Source organism: Antechinus flavipes, chromosome 4 (assembly GCF_016432865.1).
Source record: "Antechinus flavipes isolate AdamAnt ecotype Samford, QLD, Australia chromosome 4, AdamAnt_v2, whole genome shotgun sequence".
In the NCBI taxonomy this organism is placed as follows: domain Eukaryota; kingdom Metazoa; phylum Chordata; class Mammalia; order Dasyuromorphia; family Dasyuridae; genus Antechinus; species Antechinus flavipes.
This window is the reverse complement of record NC_067401.1, coordinates 422,362,090-422,385,182: the sequence shown is the minus strand read 5'-3', so window position 1 is coordinate 422,385,182 and position 23,093 is coordinate 422,362,090. Positions and strand designations below refer to the sequence as shown.

The window sequence follows — 23,093 nt, the reverse complement described above, 5'->3', positions numbered from 1 at the left end:
TCTAGAGAAAGAGGAGAAAAGGTGCAAGGAGGGAACAATTTTGCTAAGCATTCATCAGGTTGATGATGTTTTTGAACTCATTGTAGGGAAAGGAAGATGGAAGAGAAGAAAAGTTCATTTTTAATCTTAGCAGCATGGCAACATGGGGCTGGATTGAGGTGTCAGAGTAGGCTTATGATCTTGTGATCCAATAGAATATTGTGACAAGTCTAGCAGCCCTTCAGAAGTACAAATAAAGAAAAAGGGAATTGGTGGCACTGAGCCAGAACTGAGGGTTAGCCAAGAGTGGAGGACAGTGTATAATTGAACTAGTCAACCATAGGATCAAGACTAGACTGAAAAGTGAGTCCAGAACACCTTGATGGATTGAGTGAAGTGGGGGAGGGGAAGTGGAAAGCCTAAAGGTTGCTATGAGGACAAAGAATAGATTTAGGAGCAAAGCTGAGACATGAGAGAAGACCAGAAAGGGAAGTTTCTGAATCAAAATTAAGAATGAAGATGAGGTCCTTCGGCTGCATGAAATTGAGGCAAAGTAAAGGGTGCTGTGGGGATTGAGAAATTGACATTCTAAGCTACTTGAGAGGACAAGAAGCTGTATGTGGGAGTACGAAAGTAGAAATTCAGAGAACAGTCAGGTATTAATTTCCTTAGAAAGGAGTGAAAGTGATTTGAAGGTCAGTAGGTGACTGACAACATTTTGGGCTGAGGGGTTGCATGGAAGGAGTAAGTCCCAGGAAAAGAGGGGAGTCAGCGATGTCGGGGTGCAGGGGAACTCTAGCCCTGGCAGCGGGGACCAACGGGTATGTGCGGCACTTTGAGGACGGGAGAGCTAGATGCGGGGAAGGAGAAAAACTCCCGCGAACAACGGGGGCTTGGGGTTTCAGCGAATCCTCGCTACGCGCTCCGAGTCCCATTTGCAGATACCCAGAGATAAGGAAATAACCCTTCGGCAGGACCTCAGCCCCCGCTCCTCAGCCTGCAGCATCTCGCTCCGGGAGCCTGGGGAAGCGCGCGTGGGAGGCTTTCCAGGCAGCGCAAAGGGAGCCCAGAGCCCGGGCTAGGGTGGGTGAGGGTAGAGCAGCAGGCACCACTCGCTCGCTCGCTCCGGAGAGAGCGGGTGAGCTGAGCGGCGCGTGCGCGCGCCTCCAGCGCGGGGCCGCCGGGGCAAGCGGCCGGGGAGCGCGCACGCCGCCGCTCAGCGGGACCGGGACGCTCGCGCTCTGCTCTTCCCCCCTCCCTCCTGTCCCCCGCCCCGCTCCGCACCTCCTCCCTTCCTGCTCGCTCGGCCTCCCTCGCTCACTTCTCGCTCCCCCCTCCCCCGGGCGGCGGCGGCTGCGGCGGCGGCGGAGTCGGAGTGAACGGGACGGGCCGGGCCGAAGGCAGGAGGGCGCCGCGCCGCGCGGCGGAGGACGAAGAGTTGGGATCGCCGCTACCCCCGGTGAGTGGGGAGCGGGCGCGCGGGCTGGGGCGGGGGCTGCGGCTGCGGCGGCCCCCGGGGGCCGAGCCCGCCCGGGCAGGCGCGCGCCGGGGGGCACTCGCCGCTTCCTGGACGCCCCGAGAGCAGGCTAGGGGGCGGGGGCGGCCGCCCCGCGGCCCCTCTCGGCTGACGCTTGGGGCTGTGCCGGGGCTGCTGGCCAGCGGGTCTGACAGGGGCAGGGGCGCGGGGGATGGCTACCTGCCCGGGGACCCAGGTGTCTCGATGCCGGTCCTCCCTGAAAAGTAGCTGATGGAGAAAGCTGGAACAACTGCCCTCTCCCCTCCCCCTCCCCGACGGTCCCGGTGCTCTTGGTCCCCGGCTTCAAAGTTTGGGGGATCGGGCGAGCACTTTGCACAGTGGCCACCGCCGCCCGGAGGGGGGTCTGCCCCCATTTGTCCGGGGTCCCGCACTCGTTCCTGCGGACTCGGGTTAGTTTCCTAGGTGTTCGTCTAGTTTGGACAGCACTGCTTTACAGATCCCTTCCCCTCCCCCCTTCCCTTGGGTTTCTTAAATTTGGGTGGGGAAAAAAGTAGTTCTTAAGATCAGAACCTTAATTTACTCCGATTGCAGAACTGGTGGTGAGTGATGTAGGATGGCCAGTGCCTTGCAAAACTTGTCGGGAGAACTTGAGATTGCCTTGACAGCTTCTGGCTTTTGAGAAGCTTATCTGAAGGCCTACAAAAATCCTTCTCGTTTAGAGATTTTTAGTCAATTTAAGACCTGCTTGCAAGGTGGTTGAGTGGTGCACAGGTTATTGTGTGTCATACTTAGGAAAACAGCTTTGGAAAACTTCTGAACTTTTAAGTATCAAAATTTGGCTTCCATCATCCCGTATTGGCATGGTGCTTCCAGTCAGATTGAAAATGGATTTTGCTTCTGGAAAATATTGGAACCCAAATTGCTCGATCTTGGAATATTGACTTATTTATGACTCAGTGTTTCAGTGAAGTTATGCATGAAACTGACAGTGAGATGACAAAGAGCAAAGTCTGAAGTTGAATTTAATAGTATTATGGATCACTGGTATCATTAAATTATATTAAGTCCCTACCTGCCTGTGGTATTAGGCAGGGCTTTTGCAAGTAATGTCACTCCAGGCATTTTGTTGCTCTCATTAAGGAATATTGTGTTATTACATGGGATATTATCAATAAATAATCAAAGAATAATTAGTTGCTGCATAGGGTTATTTGAATGTGAAAATGTACAAGGTGCCCACAGTTCATGGTGTTATGTTTTAAATAAGGTGTAGAGGCATTTAGGCTAGTTTGTTGTTTCTTCTATTAGAATGTGAATTCCCTGAGCCAGGTTTTTTTTTTTTTTTTGCTTTTCTTGTTATATCCACTAGTGCCTGGCACATAGTAGGTACTTAATAAATGTTTATTGATTGACATACGGATTTTCAAGCTGGTTAGTTGCCACAGAGCATGAACTCTTGACGCCTGTAATGGCCTAGTCATCTTAAATTCAGTATGTCCAAAAGAGGGCAATAGCATCTTCCCAGCCCTTCAAATTCATCCCCTGGGAGGCATCTTCACTAGGGCTCACTACTCCTTCCCCCCTTATCCAAGCTATTATCAAGGCCTGTCAATTTCACCTTTGCAAAATTTCATATAGCCCCCCTCTTCCTCTGACAGTACTACTACTCTAGTGCAAACCCTTATCACCCTTATCCCTTGATTACTACAATACCCTGCTGGTGGGTCTGCCTGCCTCAAGTCTCTTCTCAATTCAATCTATTCTCCATTAAGCTTACTGAAGTGATTTTGCTAAAACATAGATCTGAATCATTTCACCTCCCTACTCAATAAACTCCCTTATTGCCTTTAGGAGCAAATAAAAATGCTGTTTGTTATTCAAAGCCCTGCACAACCTAGCTCTTTCCTATCTTTGCGGTCTTCTTTCACCTTATTCCCTTCCATATAATCTTTGATTCATTACTCACTGTTTCACCTACTCCACTGTCCATCTCTACACTCCAGGCATTTTTCTCTGTTCATCCTGCATACTTGTGATGCTCTTCTCATTACCATCTACTGAGTTCCCTGACTTTCTTTAAGTTCCAACTAAAATCCCACCTTTTATAGGAAACTTTCCCCCTCTTAATTTTAATGCTTTCACTCTTTTAATTATTTCTTCTTTGTCCTGTATGGATCTTGCTTTGTCCATATTAATTTGCATTCTTAGTCATTAGATTGAAAACTCCTTGAAGGCAGGGACTGTCTCTTTTGCTTCTTTTTATATTCTTTATACTTAGTGATGTTCCTGGCACTCCATAGGTACTTTATAACTTTATTGAATTGAATTGAGAGTATATATTAAGTAAGGGTGTCTGCTAAGTTTTGGAGTACATGGGTACACTGGGGACTTGTTTAAGAACTTTGAATATCATGGATTGTTTCTATTAGTAAGCTGTTATTTAATTTACATATTGGTCCCATTGAGATATTGCTAACAGTCCAGTGTCTAATGACCTCTCCAGAAGTTATATAGCACATTTTGAACCTTAATTTTAGAGTTTTTTTTTATAAGCCATCTTTTAGGAGTCAGAATGTCTTTATGTTAAGTCAACTGAGAAAGTCAGCTCAGTATAACTCAACTGAATTTTGAAATGGGTGGTTTTTTAAGATCCCCAGCTGAAAAAAATCTCATCAGTTGTCTTAGCTAAAGCAGGAAATTCACATTACTCAATTACTTCACATTCAAGCCATCCCTGGAGCTAATATGTGATATCTGAACTCAAAAGACAAAATGAGAAGATAAAGATTTTTTCCCCTTATTGGAATATTTTTTAAAAAGCTAACTTCTGATACAAGTAGTTAAAGCATTACTAATTTTAGGTCTTTGATATTAAAGCCTTGAGGCTTTAATGTGCAGTGACCATTGAGTAGTAATTTAGTTCCATTATTTTAAGAATATAATCCTGGAGAGTGCCATCTGTTTGTGACTTCAGTGGCTGTGAAAGGAGATGACTGTCCTCCTCAAGTTGCTCTGTTTAAGACTTGGGTCAGTGATTGTAGGGAGATAGAAGTAAAGAAAATGCAGCCTGTGAGATTCAGGAGGTTGCGTGCACAAGTTACCATGTGCTCTTGACTGTACAATTTTTACATTATGTATAGGGTGGCCTCAGGGTCTGAGTGGCAGCTTAAAACTGTTTCAACTGCTGGCACTCAAAGACAACTCAGGGATTTCTTTTGGAGTTGTAATCTATTTGCCACAAGATGTGATAGAATTGGAAATATATGAACTTATTTTGAGTTGTGATGAAAGACGCTGTTTTGAGTCTTTTAAATTTCAGAAACTTGACAGAGAAATGCTGTCTGTTTTCTCTGACGTAGTTTCAAAGTGGAATGGTATGCAAAAGACAGCATTGGATGGAGTTTGTTTCACTGTGATGACAATATTTGAAACTGACTTTAAGTTCTTGACTGGCAGTGGATACAAAAAAAGCACACTTTACAGAATTAAGAAGAATTGACGTTTGTTTCTACAGTTTCTCACTTCCCCTGTCATTCTCTAGGATGGGGTGTTTTATTTAAACAAATTCAGTAATAATCCAGTAGGCATTTTTTAGGTGTCTACTCTGTGCAAGCCTCAGTGTTCAAAATGTTTCAGAGATGAAAAAAAAAAATGATCAAGATTTTACAGCCGTATGTAGTGAGGAAGAGGCATGTATACAAAATAACTGTCACACACAAACATAATTAAATGCATAGGAAAAGAGGTAGTAAATAGTGACAAAGGAGCTCTTTTAATTGGTGGAATGGGGAAGGGGAAAGGGAACAAGCATTTATTTAGTATCTATTGTGTGCCTAACACTGTGCATAAAAGATTTGGTATCTGAGTTGGACTTTGAAAGGAGAGATTTTGGCAAGCCAAGATTTGGGGCAGAGGAGTGTCCTTGAGGATATATATCATAAGTAAGTTAAGGTAAGAGAAAGCAAGATGGAAATAGGTTGTAGCTCAATTTGATTGGAACACAGAATTCCACTAAAGGAAGTAAATAGTATGCAATACTGGGAGAAGCTAGCTTGTGGAAGGCCTTGAATGTCATAACTAGGATCATAGAACTAGCCAGACCTGGAAAGGATTTTAGAGGTCATCAGGATAGTAGGTGTCAAACTTATGGCCTACAACACTTCCAACATTCCAGAGTGCAGAGAGCAGTTTAAAATATAATTGGACAATATTTGACAAAATAAATAAAATAGAGACAATATAATATTTTAAAACTCATTATGCTGCCTGCAATGATCACTATGTAATGACCCTTCTCTATTTGAGTTTGATATTGCTGAATTAGGCCAGTCCCCTCATTGTACAGAGAGGAAACTGAGACTTATAATGGTAAAATGATTCTCCCCATGTCCCATAAGTAATAATTAACTGAGTCAGAAGGTGTGTGATTAAAACTGAGGATTAAAAAGTTTAATTTAACAGCAGTATTAAGGATGGAGAGAGGGGGAGCAATTAGGTGGCTATTAGAATTGCCCAGATAATAATGGAAAAAGAAATCAAGGCAAAACTGTGTTATGCTGTATAGAAACTTATGGAATTTGGCATTTGATGGGATGTTGGACGTGAGAAGTGGGTCAAATATGACTGAAGTTTTGAAGAATGATATTGCCTTCCTTAGAAGCAGACAATTTAAGATCAAGGGCAGGTTTTGAATTGTTTTTCTGTAGCTGACTGTAATTTTTGGGGAAATTTTGTTATAAATATTTGGGACTTTCCTATAATATTCTTTCTTTGTTTTTTAACCTGTTGCATTTAGTATAATTTTATATTTATTACATTTAAAAATCTTTTTTGAAATAAAATTTTACTGAAAATTTTAATTGTTCTGTTGGTTTTTGAGAAAATTTTTAATTCTCATTTTCCTTTTATCCCTTTATTTTTAATAGATTTTTTCCAATTACATATGAGACAAATTTACAAGATTTTGAGTTTCAAATTTCTCTTCCTCTCTCCCTTCCTTCCCTCCAAAAATGGTAGGTAGTTTGATATAGGTTATGCATGTCTAAGGATGTAAAACACCTTTATTCCTTTATTAAAGATAAATAGTCCCTTTATTTTTAGAGAAAGATAAAGTGGAAGAAGAAAAAAAAATCAAAACCAATCAACACATTAAAAAAAAAAATCTAATAGTATGTGTAGTCTTCCACATCTAGCAATCTCCCATCTCTGCAAAGGAATAGGATGATAATGTTTTTTCATGTTTCTTCTTTGGAGCTACACTTGCTGTGTAATTTTGTATATTCCTCTTTGATTGTTTGGTGGTTATTGTTTTGTTTACATTGTTGTAATGATCGTGTAAATTGTTTTCCTCACTGCTTATTTCACTTTGTATCAGTCCATATAAGGCTTTCCACATCTCTCTGTACATATCACATATGTCATTTTTGTATTTTTATATCATGTATATTTCATAACTCATCATGATTTTATTTAGCCATTTCCCAATTGATGGGCATCCACTTTATTCCCAGGTCTTTGCTAGCATAAAAAAGTGCTAATATAAATATTTAGATGTATTCATAGACTTTTTTTTTTCTGACTTAAATGCAATATAGGCCTAACAGAGAAATCTTTTGAGTAAAAAGGCATTGATATTTTAGTTGTTTTATTTGCATAATTCCAAATCGTTTTACTGATTCACAGTTCCATCAATAACTCATTTGTATGCCTATCTTCCCACAACTCCCCCAACATTGACTATTCCAGTACTTTTTTGTAATCTTTTTCAGTTTGTAGGATGAAATCTCATAGTTGGATTGATTTTCATTTCTTTTATTAAGGATTTCAAGCATTCTTTCATAAGGGTATTAATAGTTTGCAATTCTTCTTTTGAATTGCTGTTTCTATCCTTTGACAAAATGTCTTCTAGGGGCTGGATTTTGTCCTTGTATATTTCTGTTGTCTAATTTATCTTGGATGGTAAACCTGTAGTAGGATATATTATCTGTGCACACTTTCAGTTGATTAGGAGTGAGATCTTGAGGCTTCATCTTTTTTGTTTAAAAATTCTGTTACTTTTCTAAATAATTTTTTTAACAACAACAACAACAAAAAAATGAAGAATGTATTCACAGGTATGATAAGGCATAGAACCAAAAACACTTCCAAGAATTCCCATTCCCTCTTTTTAAAAAATCCAGTTACACGTACAATAAAAAAATAGGGAACTAAAGAGTTAAAAATCCTCAGAACAAAAGCCAAACTTGCTTAGACTGGACAAATCTAGTTATTTTTTTGATATGTTGTATTATCTTTTCTTTTTTTTTTAATTGAAGCTTTTTATTTTCAAAACATATGCAAGGATAATTTTTCACCACTGACCCTTGCAAAACCTTGTGTTCCAAATTCTCCCCCTTTCCCCCACCCCCTCTTCTAGATGGCAAATAATTGGATTATCTTTTCTTTACCTATTCCTTTCAAATTCTGTAAATGGGAATGACTACTGTTCATGTTGCTCATACAAAAAAAAAAATTGAACTCTAGAGAAATCTCAGTAATTAGGATTCTGGATAGAAATTGGCAGAAATGAAGAATTTGGGGAATTGCTAAGAAAGGAGAAGAAGCTTTGGTTCCATCTAGATTATTTTCACCCAGAGTGACTCTGACAGGCCAGATTTATTGGCATGATTTGCTGGAATTGTTTCATTAGCTGATTTTTTTTGTAGATGTTGTCAGGTATAGGATACAATGGGAGAAGATGGGTGTATCTGAGGCCAAGAGCCTAGACTGCTTTTTATATTTGATAATCTTTTCATGTTGCTTCAGTAGCCATCTGGAGGAGCATTTGCAGCAATAGAGAAGCTTTATTTATACTGTGTTACAGATAGCATGTATGACCCTCAGCCACGTAAGTAAATGCTTATGGGTGGAATTATTTGTGAATCAGGGTCAGAACCTTGAATTTAGTAGTTTTTTTTTTTTAAAGGTGTATTTTCTTTGCTAGATTTGTGTCCCAGTATGGTCTCTGTGATTAAAACAACAACAACAAAACCCCAAAAAACCAAGTCCAAGCTTTTCCTTTAAATTCTTCTGCAAACTTCCCTCTATCTTTCCAAATTCATTTCCTCTTACTCCCAATCAAACACAATTCCATTCCAATTGGCCTGCTAGCTAAATGTAGCAGGAACACTAGATTTCATTTCCCATCTCCATGACTTTGTGCAGTGTTTCCCAAGTGACCAAAAGAACGTATGGTAGTAGGTTTTAGATATCTGTGAAAGATGGTTATTGACTAGACACTATTAGAGCAGTCAATGAGATATCTGCAGATCCTATTAATGGCTTATTTAAATATTTTTGGGCTAGAGATAGTGACTATAGTGGACTTGGATCATGAAAGAAGAATAGAGATTACTACTGTTGCCATACTTCCCCTCTCCTGGCCCCACAATGAAGCCCTTTCTCATTCTTCCCAGTTGCTATTGCTCTTTCACTAGTCAAGTCAATAAACTACATTTCTTTCCAGTAATACAATGGATTGATATATTTTAGGATGTAGGATAGAGACCTGATTTATTAACTCAGCCCTTTCAAAGGAGACATAGACTAGTAGGGAATGCTAGTTTTAGACTACTGTGTACTGATATTTAAGTGAGTTTCTTTTTTCTCTGTCAGTTACTTTATTGACCAGATTTGAGATGGGAGGAGACAGTTGTTATATAGGTACTTTTGATTTGATGGATTCTCTTCTTTACCACAGCTGGCTTTTGACCCTGGAAGATGGTGCTGGCCCATTAGTTGTTGTTGTTGAGGCCTTCAGTCATGTCCTACTCCTCCTGACTCCAGGGACCAGAGTATGCCAAGGCCTTCAGTCTTTCACTTTCTCTCAAAGTCTGTCCAAGTTCATACTGATTGTTTTCATATTGACCCATTAAGGAGCAGTCAATTAGGGATCTTTCCTGTATTTGTTCTTACAGATGGGTACTGGATGCTATGCAGTGTATGCACTTATCGCTGGGAGTTTATCTGTCTGCCATCTATCTTTATACAGCTAGATGGTGGATAGTGACTAGAGTATTGGCCTGGAATCAGGAAGATCTGAATTAAATCTGACCTTAGACACTTATCTGTATAACCCTGGGCAGACCACTTTATCTCCCTCAATTTCTTCTTCTGTAAAATTGAAATAGTAATAGACATTTGTAAAGTGCTTTATAGACTTTAAAGCACTACATAAATTCTAATTTTATTACACATATGTGTATGTTGTATAGCTAAATAGAATTTAGGCTGCTTGAGTGCAGGAATTATCTTATTTTTGTATTTTGTGTGGCATTATCTAATAATTGACTATTAAATGTTTGTTAGAATTGAAAAGATTATAGAATTTTTGTTGTTGTTTTTGTTTTGCCATGCTGAATAGACAATACCAACATTGCTATAACCCTTTCAAAACAGCACCAAATGAGGCTTTTAAAGTATAATTTCCAAATGAATTTTAATGACTTGTGGTCATTTTGGTTATGTCATTTCACATGAGACTTTCTTTGAAGCAAAAGCAGTATTAACTTTATCAAGTCTGTGCTCCTTTTAGATTGATGAGAAAATATTTGTGGAAAGTGTGTTTCAGTACAAAGATAAATGTATATTGTACCTTGATGATTGATTATCATATTTAATAACTGCAATCTATTGACTATATAGTACTGTGTCTTATTAGTTTTATATGTGCTATCTGCAAAAGATAACACACCTAATGGTTATATGTTTTCCACTTGTTCCAGAAATGTAACACTATGTAACTATGGTGTAGTGGAAAAAACATTGGATTTGAAGTCAAAAGATGTGAATTAATATCCATGCTTTGCCATGTATTAGCTCTGTGACTCATGGGCAAGTTCTTTCTCTTGTTAGCTCAGTTTCTTCATCTGTAAAATTGGGATGACAGCATTTTTAGTACTTATCTCAGAGGATTATTTGAAAAAAGGACTTATTTAATTGGAAAGGATTACGTAACAGTGAGGTTTGTTATTAATAGAATATAATGTCCTCATGATGGCAAGATGGGTTTCTGGGCTAGGTTTATTTCATGGAAAATCCTAATCAAATTATTTCTGCGGCATAAAATGCTGTTGGTATTCTATCACATGACTCATTCCTTTTCTTTATAAAAAAATGTTTTATTTATCATGAGATAGTCTACTTAGTTGAAGACTATTATGTGAAATTCTCAGTGACCAAAAGAACGTATGGTAGTAGGTTTTAGATATCTGTGAAAGATGGTTATTGACTAGACACTATTAGAGCAGTCAATGAGATATCTGCAGATCCTATTAATGGCTTATTTAAATATTTTTGGGCTAGATATAGTGACTATAGTAATTGAACTAATAGTGCCTCATAACTTTTTTCATCTGGAATACAAAGTATTAAAAAAAAAAACTTAGGACATACAGAAGGTAATTCAAGGAGTTCAGTGTTAGGATTTTTTTTTTCCCAATTTTAAATAGATAACTAAAAAGTGGGGTTTCCCATAGATTTCCTCACTTCTTTGATTACTGTTCTTACAATAAGTGTAAGTAACATTTATTTTTTGATGAATTTAACAAAAACTAAATAAAATAAGCACATGTATATACATTGAAGAAAAGAGCGCAAAAGGTTTATGTATGAAATTGCAAATCTCTATTGTGTAAATGATGCTTTTCTTTTTAAACACTTAATAAATTTAACATGTAATTCTCAAAGCTGTCCTGCTTGTCTTTGATTCCTTCTGGCTTTCCTTCTGTTATTTTCTCATATTTTTCTTTTTTCTGTATTTTAGAATGAACATACATTTTTCATTCTAAATCTTGAGTTCAACAAATTTCTGTCAGGAGGATGGAGAGCTTGGATTATTATGAGTATTATAAAACTTTGCTTGACCATTCTATTAATCACAGTTCTTAAGTCTTTCATTTCTGTCTTTATAATGTTTTATTATAAAAATGTTTCTTCTGGTTTACTTACTTGATTTTGCAGTGATTCATATAAATCTTTCCAAGTTTCACTGAGTTAGACCCACTCATTTGTGGTATTTTGTGGCATTTTACATTCATTTACCATATTTTTGTTCAGTCATTCCCCAGTTTTTGGGCAGTTTCTTACTTTCCAGTTTTTTGTTACTACAAAAACAACTTTTACAAATATTTTTATATTCATGGTGCTGTTTTTATCTCTTTAGGCAGCCTTGTAGTGGCATCACTAAATCAAATATAATTACAAATTACTTTCCAGCCAATTTGCAGCTCCATTAAGAGTATATTAATGTGCATATATATTTTTAGCCTCTCTCAATTTTGTTATTTTCCCTTGTCATTTTTGTCAGTGTAATGCATGTGAGGTAGAATCTGAGTTGTTTTAATCTGAATTTCTCTAATTATTTATAATTTGCATGATTGTTGATACCTTGGATTTCTTTATTTGAGAACTACCAGTTTGTATCTTTTTTTTTTTTTTTTTTTTCTGAGGCAGTTGGGGTTAAGTGACTTGCATAGAGTCATATAGCTAGGAAGTGTTAAGTGTCTGAAATCAAATTTGAACTTGGATCCTTCTGACTTCAGGGCTGGTATTTTATCCAGCCCTGTGCTATCTAGCTGCCTCTCATATCTTTTAACTATTAATGAATCAGGGAATGGATTTTATAAATTTGAATCAGCTCCTTTTATCAGAGAAACTTATTGCAAAGAATGTTTCAAGTTCATGATTTCCTTTCTAATTTTAATTGAATTGGTTTTGTTTATAGAAATAAATTTTGTTCAGTAAAAAATTGTTTATTTTTTCTTCTGAGATCCTTGTAATTCTTTCGTTACACACTGTTCCCCTTTCCTTAGTTATGAAAGGTAATTTCTTCTTTGCTCTACTTTGTCTATAAAGTGACCTTTTTTTTTAGAGTTTATTGAGGCTTATTTGGAATTTGTTATATGATGTTAGGTGTTAGTCTAAACTTGACTTTTGTCACACTTTCTATTTTCCCTATAATTTTTGAGGAATAGTGAGCTCTTACCTCAGTAACTAGGATCTTTAGGTTTAATAGACACCAAGCTATAAGGTCTGGGTAATTTTTATTCATGATTTCATGAAATATAGCCAGGTTCTTTTTTGGATTATAGCTTTCATTTAGCTCAATGATTCTTATATTCTTCCTCCTTTCCTTGCTCTTTCCCTCTCTTTTCTAGATTATTTGTTTTGGATATAAGATACTTTGTATTTTCTTCTATTTTTACATTTTTTGTAGTCTCATTAGCTTCTTTTTTAGTCCATTCTGATTTTCAGGGAGTCTGTTCATTTTACAAATGACTTTAACACCTCTTAATTTTCTTTCTAAATTTTTCTTTTAGAGCTTTCATTTCTTTTTCAATTCTTTCTCCTTAAAGATTTCAGTTCATTTCTAATTTTTAAAATGAAATTCTGTTTTAAAAATTTTATCATAGGAATTCTAGTTGACTGTGGTCAAGCTGTGTTTTTCTTTGAGACTTTGCTTGTAGATTTTGTGGTTTTTGTTTACTCATCTTTCTAGTCTTACAGAATTGGGATTTTGCGTTAGAGTCAAGTTCAGTGTACAAATAGTGGGAATTTCTAGGTCTTGTATGGGTTTACTTTGAAGTTCTGCTATTCTGTTTCTGATTTCTTTGAGTATTGAGTATTGTGTTTTTTGAGTATTATGTTCTTCAACAATCTTAGAGTGGTTCAGACTAGGAAGCTACAAACATTCAGTATTTTCTAATCAGTCTGACCTCAGGTTCATTCTGATTGCTGCCTTCCTACTCTGAGTTTGATGGCTTCTGAGCTTGATTTGGTCTGGGGGACACAACTTCTAGCTTGCCCCTGTTTAGAGTGTTTAGGTTACAACTGCTGACCCATGTCTCTGTCAGTTCCTTGGAAACTCTGTAGGCTCAGAGTGACAACTGCATGCCCCCTGCCTGGGTTATTCTGTTGTAGCTTCTAGACCCAGTCTATGGTCTGAATTGGAGATTCTGCTTCATAATCAGAACAGTAGAACTGTAGGCTTATCCTTGGTCTGAATTCCTTGCCTTGGGATATAGCCTCAGCTTTAGTTCATATATCTTCTTGTCAGTTATTTGTGAACAAGGCTTGTATGCATATATTTATATGTATGTGTGTGTTAATATAATTGTTTTAGTAATATTAATATTATAACTATAGTTAATATAATTATTTTAATAATACAAGAATAAAAAAATTCTGTTTTTCAGATGGAAAGGATGCAAAAGATCATATGAGAAATGAGAAATACTACTAGAAAAACTTAATTCTCCAATCTTTGATTGCAATTATCATTTGATTGCAAAAAATCATTTGTTACACATTTAATCTATACCAGGTGCTATTAGCTCTGTGACCCTGAGCAAGTCACTTAACTTTGTTTACTCCAGTTTCCTCTTCTGTAAAATGAACTGGAAAAGGAAATGGCAAAACTATCTTAGTATCTTTGCCAAGAAAGTCCCAAATTGGGTCATGAGGAGTTGGACATGTTGAAACGATTGAATAACAAAAGCACTGTACTAAGTACTGGGGATTCAAAGAAAGGAAAAAATTTGTTATTAGATTTGGAGATCTGAGTTTTTAAATCTCCTTTGTAGAGATTTTGTCATATTTAGGGGACCAATTCAGTAGTGGGAAAGTGTATATGAACCAGTGTTAGAAAATTAAAATACATTATCCCTCTTGCCCCATATCTCATAAAATAGAGCTAAATAAATTACTAATTAGGCCTTATTTCTTCTTCTCCTCAATAATAAATCAGATTTCTGTGATACTTTAAGGTTTACAAAGAGGTTTCCTTACTTCAATATGGCAGGGGGTATATCATTTCCTTGTTTACAGATGAGCTGCTCAGAGAAGTCAGTCTATGACCATAGTCACATAGTAAGTGATCTTCTGGTTCTGCCACATCCTGTGTCCTTTCTGCTATTTCACATCTTTTTTCTTACTTGACTAATATACATGTTGTATTACATATAGCACCTATATTCTGCTTGCTTTTAAATATGCAGTTTTATAACTGCTTTAGTTTGGTATAGGAGATCTAGTCTCAATAAATTTCTGTTGCCCAGTGTTGAGTCACTTTTCTAGCACTGAAGGGTAACATTGAAGCTCTAACCAAGCTAGTTTATCCTGCTATCATCAGCTTAACAAATTTCAAAGAAGTAATGCTTAGCAGTTAATTTGTTCAAAGATAAACCTGCTCTGTAAAGAAAAATCAGTATTTATTGATAGAAGAAACCAGTTTGATTAGAAATCATATTGCTTCTTTCCACTCTTGCACATAACTTTCAGTCTTTCTTTTTGCATGTAAGGAAACATCACTATTTAGACTTGGTAAGCAATAATACTTTCCACATAGGAACAAATACTGTTCTTTTAAAATAAGTTTTTATTGATATTTTCTTTCTTAAATTTCTAAAGTTATCTCTCCTCTTCTAAGAGGCCCATCTCATATGACAAATAGTATTTTTTAAAGAGAAAAGAAATTCAGCATAACTGATTAAAAAAAATCTGAAAACATGCAACATTTACGTATCACTTCTAGATCTCTTGTATCCATGAAGAGGTAGGTTATGGGGAAGGGTCCTCTTGGATCTCTTCATTCAATTTCCATTTGATTTTGTTTTTTGGTCAGGGAGTCAGGGTTAAGTGACTTGTTCAGGATCACACAGTTAAGTAAATGTCAAGTATCTGAGACTGGATTTGAATTCAGGTCTTTCTGAATCTAGGACTAGTGCTCCATCTAGTCACCTTTCCATCTTCTCTATATAATGTTGTTACATTTACTTTTGATATTTTTGGGGGTATGTTGTTCTTTCCTACATTGTTCCAGTTACTATATATATTATTTTATTGGCTCTACTTCTCTCTGCATCAGTTTATAAAGAACAGTGGTTTTCAAACTTTTACTCTATTTTTATACTATTAAAATTATTGAGGATATGTCCAAAGAGTTTTTGTCTATATAGGTTATATTTATACTTTTCAGTTTTGAAATAAAAACTAATTTTGAATTTGTAGGCCCTCTGAAAAAGTTTTGGACCCTTAAGATTCTCTGGACTATACTTTGAGAACTAAGAAAAGATAACTTTTTTTTTTTTTTTAGATTAAATTAGCTAACTGTTAGAAGTATCATTTGGGGAAGATGATAGTACTAGTAATCTCTTCTGGAATGGATGAGACAAGCTAGTATTACATGATCACAAAATGTAATCTCTGGGACAATAGAGATCTAATCCCCTTGTTTTAAAACTGAGTCCCAAGAAAATTTCCATTAATTATCCATTTTCACACAACCAGCTACTGGTAGAGCTGAGGCTATACAATGAGAATGTCTAGTAGGAAGAGCACCATTCCAGAAATCAGAGGACCTGAACAGCAGTTTTATTTCTACACTTATTAGTAGGGTGATTCTAGATTAAGCTTCAACTTTTTCATTTTTAAAATGTGGATTATATGTAGTGCATTGTAATGCTATGTAGTGATGTAATGCATTATTTTAAGGAATATTCTTTAAACAGCCAGGTAATTGATATTTCATTTTAAAGATTTTTTACTTAAATTATCCAACAGACAGTAGCTTCTTTAAATTAAAATTGTTTGTATTTAAATGAACCACAGTTAATTTTGATTGGTTTGAAAAAGAGTTCCCATTGTTTTCTTTGAAACTGTTTAAAGAAATTAATTCAGTGCTTTTCCACATTGGAGTATTTTCATTCCAATTCTAGGAAATGTTTCTACTTAATATTTTCATTCTGACTTATAGCTAATCCTGAATGTAGTATGTGTATGTGTCGATGTTTTTCTATAGAAATTTTGATGATATTTTTCATCTCTAGGTGAAATAGAGTCTTTTAAAATAGCTCTATTCATGATAAAATGTTTTTGGTGCACTTTAGAAACTATGAGTAAACTATGGAAACAGGTTATTTTTAGCATTTGGAGTGTTGGAACTTTTTGGCTGCTAATAAATTCAGCTATGTTCTCTGACAGACACATGAAAATAAAATAATGCTGAATCTAAACTGAACACAGCGGAGAACCAGGAAGTAAGCTAAAAATCTGCTTGAGCTGTCAAAATAGATGTAGCAGCATTCCTGCTTGGTGAACTCTCAATCATAGCCAATTTAAACTCTTTTTACATCTAACTAATGAGAATGTGGCCAAGTCTACAGCACTGTGGCAACTTGGAAGAGGGGATACTACTAAGAGTGACAGTAGATGGTCTGTGAGCAAGAGGGGAAGCAGTTATAAAAAACTAGACACAAAAATTCATCCTAATAATGTGGACCATTTAGGGCATGGGCTTACACAGATAACATCATCCGTGTCAATAGATGAAAGATGTCTTTGGATACTACAATGATAAAGGTTCTTAAGTTCATATTTATGCACCTGAAAGGAACGTTAGAGGTTATCTAGTTTAAATCTGTAGTTTTACAGGTGAGGAGACTGAAGTCCAGAGTGATTGGGTGACTTGGCCAAAGTTATGTTCCTTGTAAATCTTAGGGTTTATAATAAGTGTTACCAAGGAGGTGGTAAGTGACAGATTTGAAACCTGATGTTCTGGTTTCAGATCTTTCCCTCCTTTACCCCTCTCCCCCAGTCATCAACCCAAAGTTCAGTTATCCCCCAGAATGCTTGGATTAATAAAATAGACAAAAATTTAAATGAATATTTAACCGAGTTAAGTGAATATTTAAAGATGTCCATCCAAAAGGATTCACACATGAAATAAAGTTGTACTGAAAGGAGTGAATCCTTAACTGCTCATTATGGAAAAATGATCTGTTGTTAATTCAGAATATTGCTATAGAGGTAAATGGAGATATCGAATGGAATTCTAGAAAGTACACTGCCAGGACAGCTAGATGGCATAGTGGATAGAGCATTGACCCTGGAATCGGAGAACCTGAGTTCAAATTTGACCTCAGACACATTGTGACCCTGGGCAAGTCACTTGCCAAAAAAGAAAAAGTAAGTACACTGCTTCCTAAGTTAATTATTTGGTATGAGATGTTAATTCAGTCAGTGATTCAAGAAATCAAAATTGGGTAATTTTGTTTATTCAGCAAATATTTATTTGATTTATTCTCTGTGCCAAACATGGTAGGTATTGTGGCATATATAAAGAAGAACAAGACATGTTCTTCATAGTAGGCATTTAATAAGTACTTGGATTGAATTAGAGGAACTAGGAGCCAAGTAATGAATAAGACATATCCAACACGAGGGGGAATAGAGAGAGAGACAGTATGGTATAGTAGATAGAGCATTGACTTCCCAGGCAGAAAGACTATATTCAAGCCTTCCTTTGACATATGCTGACTGGGTTATTTGGAGCCAGTCATGTCACTTTTCAGGCCCCAAACAATTTTCTGAGATTCTAATTGAAGAGGAAGTTCCTCATCTTGGAATTTCCTATTCCATTAAATCACAGATCCAAACCTTCTCCCTCTAAGGAAGCATATGAACCTCTAAGTGGAAAAGTACAGGGTGCTCAGGGTGTTACTTTGCTGAGGTGGATAAGAGAAGAGCGGTCAGAGAAACTTATGAAGAGATGGCATTAGAGCTGGTGTTACAGGTGTTTGGAAAAGATTTGGATCAGATGCAGATTTGGATGGGAAAGGGTATTTCCCTTTCCTTGGAAGGATTATTGTAGGCAAAAATAGGGAGGCTAGAAAGCTTTGGGGAAGCACATGTTCAGCATATAAGTTTATTTTTTCTCAGTAGTGTTTTATTTTCTAAATGTAAAGATAGTTTTCAGCATTCATTTTTGTAAGGTTTTTTTTTCCCCACAGTTTTTTTCTCTCTCCCTCTCTTACCTTTTTCATTCCCAAGATAGCAAGCAATCTGATACAGGTTATACGTGTATAATGTTATTAAACATATTTCCATATGTGTCATGTTGTGCAAGAAAAATCAGACAAAGGGAGAAAATCATGAGAAAGAAAAAGTAAACAAACAAAAAGGTGAAAATACTATGACATGAACATTTTGTTTGGAACTTGCCTTATGTGGAGTGGGAGCTAAAGCTGGAATTAGGAAAACTTAAAAACACTTTAGTTGCATATAAACTTCTTGAAAGGGCATGGATTATTTCTTTTTAATCTTTTTATCTCTAACTCTTACACATAATGGACATGGACGATAATTCATTCCTATAGCATTTATATAGTTTTTCATTAGCTCCCATGGCTTCAACAATTGTATCTATGCATGTGACACTAGATCTCTGCTTCTTCAGTCCTGACTTCTCTTCAACTTTTGATCTTGCATCTCCAACTTGCCTAATGGACATCTCAAACTGGATGTCCTGTAGGTATCTCATCATATCTAAAACTGAATTAATTGCCTTCCCCACCCCCAGTGTTTACCCTTTCCTAACTTTTCTGTTACTGCCAGGGGCTCTACTACCATCCACTCAGTTAACCTGAGGATGAGCAGATTTGCAACCTTGACTCCTCTATTTCCCTGCCCCCTCCCTTCAGTCAGTTAGTTGTCAAGTTCCATGGCTCCCTATAATCTTCAAATTAGAACTTCTGTTTGGTTTTTTAATTCCTTGAAAATTGGGTCCTTCCTACCTCTCCAGTCTCTTCAGACCTCTATCTAATCAGCTGTCAAGTCTTATTGTTTTTTCTTTGTAATATCATTCACATACCTCTGCCTCTCTCCTGATACTGCTTCCACCTTGGTGCAGGTCCCCATCTTGTCTGGACCATTTGTAGGATCCTCAGCTTGGTTTCCCTGCCTCAATTTCCCTCCCCTATTAGAATACATTCTTCACTTAATTTGTTAAATTGATCCGCTAAAATGCAGGTCTGATCTTGTTACTTCTCCTCCTCCATTGAGTAAACTCCCTTAGTGATGGTGAACTAATGTAAATTCAGGATCAAATGTAAAATCCTGGATTTGACTTTAAATCCCTTCATAACTTCATCCCTTCCTACCTTCCTGTGCTTCTTCCTCCTTATTCCCTTTCTTGTATGTTGTGATTCAGCAATGTTGGTTTCCCTCCTGTTTCTTGCCCACAACATTTCATCTCATGAATCCTCATCACTGACTGCCCCCCTTGTTTGGAACACATTCTCTCTTCATCTCTTCTTCCTGGCTCCTTTGACTTCCTTCAGGTGTCTTCTATAGTCCCACTTTATTCATGAAGCCTTTCTCAATCCTTCTTAGTCTTACTGCTTTCTTTCTGAGATCACCTCCAATTTTAAAAAATATATTATTTGTATGTAGTTGTTTTTTATTTTTATTTTTTGTTATTGCTCCCATCATATTTGAGCTTTTTGAGGGCAAGGGACCATTTTTTGTCTTGCTTTATGGTGCTTAGCAAGTTTATGCTACATAGTAGGCACTTAATAAATGCTGGTTGACTGACTTAAGAGACCACAAAGTGAGTTTCTCAAAGCAGTTCTTTGAATCAGAAGTGTGGGTATCATTTATTTTGTAGATGAGGAAACAATGATTCTCTAAGTGAAGTGATTTACCTGTGTTCATGTTTTTAGGAACTGGCTTCATTTGAACTCAAGGCATCTGACTCCAAAGTACTTCCAAAGCACAGTTCTTTATGCACAAATATAGCAATATAGTGTGATGATCATCTCTGATAGACTTAGCTCTGCAATGTGATGAGCTAAGACACTTTCAAAAAGACTCATTATAGAAAATGCTAGCCATTTCCAGAGAAAGAACTATGGAGGGTGTGATTATAGCAGTACAACCTAGATTAGATTGCTTACTGTCTTGGGGAGGAAGGAGGGAAAGGAGAAAAAAAAATGGAAATAAAAATCTTATAAAAATAAATGTTGAAAACTACTCTCCCCTCCCCACCCCAACAACAACAAAAATAAAGTTTATAAAGAAAAAACAACAACAAAGCACTATTTTTTCTCTAAGTGTTTGTAGAATGGAAAGATAGGAAACACTTGAGAGGGCTTACTGTCTGGCTAAGGTTGGGACCATATTGTTGATAGTTTTGAATGGTGGGGCACTGAATTTGAATTTAATTCAATCCTTAATTTAGTAGGCACTGTGGAGTGACTGAAATAGACTTCCCTGTTCTTAATAGGAAAATAATATGATGGAATTTATACTTTTAACAATGTAATGAAGCAAAAATGTAAAAGAGGTGTGTGTGTGTGTGTGTGTGTGTGTGTGTGTGTGTGTGTGTGTGTGTGTGTGGAGAGAGAGAGAGAGAGAGAGAGAGAGAGAGAGAGAGAGAGAGAGAGAGTGCTCGAGTACGTGTGCTAGAGCTTCATTTAGGGCTTCTTACCTTTTTTGTGTATGGTGAACGCCTTTATCTGTCCCAAGTCTTTGGCCCCCTCAGAATAATGTTAACTGCATAAGAATGTATGTGATGCTAAAGGAAATCAATTATATTGAAATTTTAAAAAGTTCACAGACCTCAGATTAAGAACCCATGATTTCATGGCTTGAAAAAAGTGAAAAAAGAGTAGAACAGCACCTATAGGGAAGGGATAGGCAACCAGCTAGACATGAGAAAAGAGGAAGGCTGATGATTTCATTGGGAATGGACCCATGGGAGGTGCAGTAGACAAAGTGCTGATCTTGGAGTTGGGAAGACTACTGCCTCCTTAGATTAGACTTAACTAAGTAACTTAATTTGTACCAGGTTTAGTTTCCAGAGCCTTTAAAACGATATCTTTCCAAATTTATAGGCTTTAATAGTCTTCAATACACAAGACTGAATAAAGTTATTACTTCCTGCAATGTGTTCCCTTAGGAAATGAAGTACTTCTTTTCCCTCTTATCTTCATGGTCTACATATTGTAACTTGTTTTCCCCTTGATTGGATGAGGATTTGGTGAAATCTCATTTAAAAGCTCCTTCTAAGCATAAGCTTTTCTCATAAAATCCCTGACTGATAGCATCATTGTAATTAAATTGGGAGTTTGATGAAAGTATATCCTGCTTATGTCTCTCTATTTTAAGTAGAACAGTTTTTCTATTAAATAGCACTTGGCAAGAGCACTTGAAAACTTGTGTTACTTTTGTTTAAGAATGGTGCCAGAGCGTATGTGGGACAGAGGTAACCCAATTTCCTTGGGCTGTAGGAATTTGTGGATGCTCTAGAGAGAGCTTCTCTGTTTACCTTTTAAAGCCAGTTTATCTTTACAGCTTCTTTGGACACAATCTCCAGCCTTCTACCTAGTCCAATCAAATAGTCTTTTCTCTATTCCTCATGCTTGGTACCCATTTTTGCTGGCCATCCTTTTTTCAGCCTCAGAATCCCTGACTTTAAGACGCAGCTCAGACCCTATTTTCTGCATGAAGACTTCTGCTCCCCCCTCCCAATCTGCTCCCTTCTAAAACCACTTTGTATTGACTTTATATTTATGCTGCGCATAGTTTAATATATAGATATTGTTGTCTCCTCTATTAAAATGGTTTCATTGTTTGCACTTGCATCTCCAGTGTTTATAGCACATTGATTGATTGGCTATAAAAACATTTTTTCTCATTTGCATGTGAGCTTGATTGAATATATTTGTTATATTTCTAGTGTCCTCAAATTCTTACTTCATAATTAAGGTATTAAAGTTTTACTACTGTAGAAGAAATGAGATTCATATTGTTAAATGGCTTAATCAGGATCGACAATACCCGTAGTAAGTGAGACACACTGAATATAGAAGTTGTCCCAAATGTCTTATTGAAGTTTTACATTGTTAATTAAGAAATAATGAATATTATTTGTTATTGATATCATTTACTATATTTACAATAACATTTTTCAATATGAGCAGTGTAGTGGATAGAATGCTAGGCCTGGAGTTAGGAAGATTCATTTTCCTGAGTTCAAATCTGGCCTCAGATAACTGAGCCGGTGAGTCACTTAATCCTATTTGCTCAGTTTCCTCATCTGCCAAATGAGCTAGAGAAGGAAATGGCAAACCACTCCAATATCTTTGTCAAGAAAACCCTAAATACTCCTGTGTTGTTGAACCTGATCAAGTTATTTATCTCTGTCAACCTCATTTTCTGTAAGATAGGGATAATAATGGCTTCCACTTGATGAGGTTATTGTGAGGATTAAATAAAACAATATATGTACTGCTTTGCAAATTTTAAGATGCTGTATAAATGGAAGGTCTTATCATCTAGGTTACCTAACCAGTCTTAGATTCTTTAGCTGGGGTGTGGCCATTTTCAAGTAGAACAGGAGTAGGCCTATTTGCACTTTCCTTGATCCAGATTTGTTAGTATGGTCCTTGAAGGTAGGTAGGGTTCCATAGGTTATGGTGGGCAGGTGCTTTTTGTCATATTATTTATGCCAGCTAATGCAGTTTAAAAAGTTTTTTTTTCCTTCTGCAAAGCAGAGATTGCTAGGGTCAGATGTTCCAAGTTGGAAGCTAGGAAGCCAGAGTGTTTCCTTTCAGGCCAGTTAGTGGGAACATATATTTGGTATCAGTTTTGAATCTTAATACTTGTCAACTAGGTAATGTCTAGTGTTTTGTTTGGGTAGTTAATTTGACAGACTGATATGTTATTCAAGCTAAAGTCAACCACTTTTTCTAGGTAGAAAGCATGTTTCTTCATCAGAATAGCCTCCTATTTTTATGTTTTTTTTCTTAAGTGAATTTGT

At 36.8% G+C, this 23,093-nt stretch overlaps 1 protein-coding gene across 2 annotated transcripts in view; it reads left to right on the top strand.

Annotated features, from left to right (window-relative positions):
- The first annotated feature begins 1,313 nt into the window (after window positions 1-1,313).
- RABGAP1L (RAB GTPase activating protein 1 like) overlaps window positions 1,314-23,093 on the top strand; it is a 689,556-nt gene continuing 667,776 nt past the window's right edge. The window contains exon 1 of one of the 2 annotated variants that reach the window (XM_051998908.1): window positions 1,314-1,438. The gene's annotated coding sequence lies outside the window, so the exon portion shown is untranslated. The remainder of the gene's footprint in view (window positions 1,439-23,093) is intronic. The other variant, XM_051998907.1, reaches the window with a different exon arrangement.